This window comes from Schistocerca nitens, chromosome 1 (genome assembly GCF_023898315.1).
Source record: "Schistocerca nitens isolate TAMUIC-IGC-003100 chromosome 1, iqSchNite1.1, whole genome shotgun sequence".
Classification (NCBI taxonomy): Eukaryota; Metazoa; Arthropoda; class Insecta; order Orthoptera; family Acrididae; genus Schistocerca; species Schistocerca nitens.
In genome coordinates, this window is record NC_064614.1 from 990,749,796 (window position 1) to 990,753,187 (window position 3,392).

Genomic DNA, 3,392 nt, shown 5'->3' on the forward strand with positions numbered 1-3,392 from the left:
TGAGCGCCAACCGTTTCAAAACAGAATGAGCAAATGATGAACGTAGTCGTGAAGCCACACCACACGGCGACACATTCACCATACAGAGGAGCTTCATGGACAGTGACTGGAGGTGAAGATCCTCACACTCTGCAGTTCTGTGTCTTCACGTCAGAGAAAAATGAACTTCGTCTGTCGATAGGATAGTCCAGGGCCAGCTCTCGTCAACTTCAGTCCGTGCGAGAAAGTGGAGAGCAAAGTCAACACGTTGGTTGTGCGTCCCGTGGTGCAAGCTGTTGTACGATGTGGATCTTGTACGGATACCATTTCAGAGTGTACGACATGATGTTCAACTGTCGTGACACAGCACGCGATCGGGAATTGCGCACGGCGTTGTCTGCGATAGCAGCAGCGATTTAATCAGCCACCTGTGGTGCAACCGATCGTCGGCCTCTTCCCTGAGCGACTCCCTGTACTTTTGCCGATTCGAACTTCCTCATCATGTTCCGCACAGCAGGTGGAGAGAGAGGACCCTTCCGTAATCCTTCCAGCCGGCGATATTCTCGGAGTGCATCTGCAGAATTACTGTTGTCTTGACAATAGAGCTTCACCAATAATGCCCTTGCCCTTTTGTCCAAGCTCATGTTGACACGTCGACAAGTGCACTGCGACTCATCAGGTCACGGTGTCTGACCACGGCACCTGGTGACCATAGTTGGAACTGGACATTAAGGCTACCAAATTTGGTATTTGTACGATAGTTATTTTCCATGTTATAACGTGTTACAAAGGGAAAAATGAATTATAACCACCCTGTATATGACGGATAAGAGGGATACGAATGCAGGATACATAATTACCAGGTGATTTGTGCTAAGTAAAACATCTAGTACTGTCTGAAATGGCGGAATATTAAAAAAATCCAAGCTGGAGCACTGTCCTGATGATACAAAATTCAACTCCGGGACGGGGAACCAAGATGGAGGACCTGGGAGTATGAGTACAGCATGCACGGTTATTAAGTTTTCCAACTCCCTACGACATCTCAATCCAATAATGGAGGACCTGAGAATACTGGAGCAGTCTGTATGGTTATCAGATTTCCCAGGTCACTTGCGCAGCCTGCACGGCTCTCAAGTTACTTGTACTATGTGCGGAACAGTATCCTAACTGTCCGCAGCTCGTGGTCGTGCGGTAGCGTTCTCGCTTCCCACGCCCGGGTTCCCGGGTTCGATTCTCGGCGGGGTCAGGGATTTTCTCTCCCTCGTGATGGGGACTCGGTGTTGTGTGCTGTCCTTAGATTAGTTAGGTTTAAGTAGTTTTAAGTTCTAGGGGACTGATGACCATAGATGTTAAGTCCCATAGTGCTCAGAGCCATTTGAACCATTTTTGAACTATCCTAATTGTAAATGGTGGGAAATATTTCAGGGCTTGTGTCACACAAAATCGACGATGCATTGCGTGTAAAGCGTAGACAAATACATTGTTAAACATATGGCTACAAAATTTAGGCTCGTGTGTATTGATACCCTTGAAGTACCCGTTTTGATCTTGACTGCATGTTAATCAGCCTGAATTTTAAATTCCTTAGATGCCTCCGCGGTCGCTTGACTATGCCACACTCTTCGATTTTATACTTGCTATTCAGTGGAAATACAGTATTTTGCTGAAAGATGCTACTACTGTTGACAATATCTGTTGAGTCAGTAAATCTTCCATTGCATTAATGTGAAGGTATAGAAAACTACAGTCTACACCGTCAGATTTTATCATTTCCTATCATTATTTCCGAGGGTTTTCATTGCAGAAACATTAATAAGTCATTGTATCTCTGCAAGTTTCTTAGAATATCTTATGTAAGGTTTAACAACTCAAGATTATAGGCTGTGGAAGTATCGCTCCTCCGTCATATACTTTGGCGATTGTGGCGCCACGTGGGACATGCTGACAAAGGGAGTGGCTGCACATCACCTCTCAGAGCTGCTTGTAGTTGGCCTGGGGGCCTACAGGGGAGACTGCATGACTCTTGTCTCTGGAATCTCTTTACGGACATACCGGATGCTATAGTGCACCCACCACCTTTCATTGTAGGTAAAAGTAAGAGTGTGCTTCTTCCATTTTCAAATCCCCCCCCCCCCCCTCCACCCTTGACAGTATGTGTGGCAGCCCTGTGTGTGAAGCTGATACTAACGCATGGTGGCATGACTTCCAGGTGAGTTGGCTGGTACTGTACTGAACTCGTATACAGCGCACGATCGAGGCATATTGCTTTCACCACATACGTCTCTTGATACGTGTTGCAGTAGTGGTGCCTCTTAGCCACGCTACTGCAGACCGTACATGGTGGCAGATGGACGACACTCACAAACTTTGTGATTGTGGGTGAAACCCAAAATTATGGATAAAGGGACGTTAGGCGAAAGGTTAGGGCCCACGTACCATCATGTGTCATTTCCTATTACTACCTTATTGACATTACTGCCTTATTGATATAAACAGGTATGCCTCTGGCAATCACAACTTCATTTACTTATAAGACAGATTGAGTAAGATATCAGATCTCATTAACAGGGCAATAAAAGCAGGTAGGCCTTGATTAATAAAAGTTTCAGCTAACCCAAATCATGAAAAAAACTCTTAATATAATTCAAAGGGAACTGGGAGGCCGTCAGTAATAATGGCTTCAGTTAAGAAAATTACCAAATATAAAACAGCCAGCCCTTAATGATAACATCTTCAGTTGAGTAAGATTATCAAACAGAGAACAGGCAGGCTTCCAATCATAACAGCTTCTAAACTATATATGACGGTAGTATCTGTTCCTGAAAGAACAGTTACCGTCGATGACAATGCAGCTTTGCTCGAAATGAAATGATAATTAAATAGACACCCTAGCTGCAAGCAGGCGTTGATACACTTCATTGGGGACATGTTGAAGATGTGTGCCCCGACCGGGACTCGAACCCGGGATCTCCTGCTTACATGGCAGACGCTCTATCCATCTGAGCCACCTCACGGGGAGTGTGCAAGGGATAAATCCCTGCAGACGCACTATCCTCTGTGCCCGCGGTGGCTCAGATGGATAGAGCGTCTGCCATGTAAGCAGGAGACCCCGGGTTCGAGTCCCGGTCGGGGCACACATTTTCAACATGTCCCCAATGAAGTGTATCAACGCCTGCTTGCAGCTAGGGTGTCTATTTGATTATCATTTCATAACAGCTTCTGTTAAGTGAAGCCACCAAACAGAGAACAGACAGGCCATCAGTGGTAACAGCTTCATTTAAGAAAAATTACCTAATACCATCAGGCAGACCATCTTTAATAACAGTTTCTATTAAGTAAGACTACTAAATAGAAAACAGGTAGGCCCTCATGAATAACTGCTCCTAGCTTGCACGCATGGAGAACAAGAC

At 45.4% G+C, this 3,392-nt stretch overlaps 1 non-coding gene across 1 annotated transcript; it reads left to right on the forward strand.

The window, feature by feature from the left end:
• The first annotated feature begins 3,041 nt into the window (after window positions 1-3,041).
• On the forward strand, window positions 3,042-3,116 carry Trnat-ugu (transfer RNA threonine (anticodon UGU)). Its single transcript has one exon. It is a non-coding gene; the product is annotated as a tRNA-Thr (tRNA).
• Window positions 3,117-3,392: the final 276 nt, after the last annotated feature.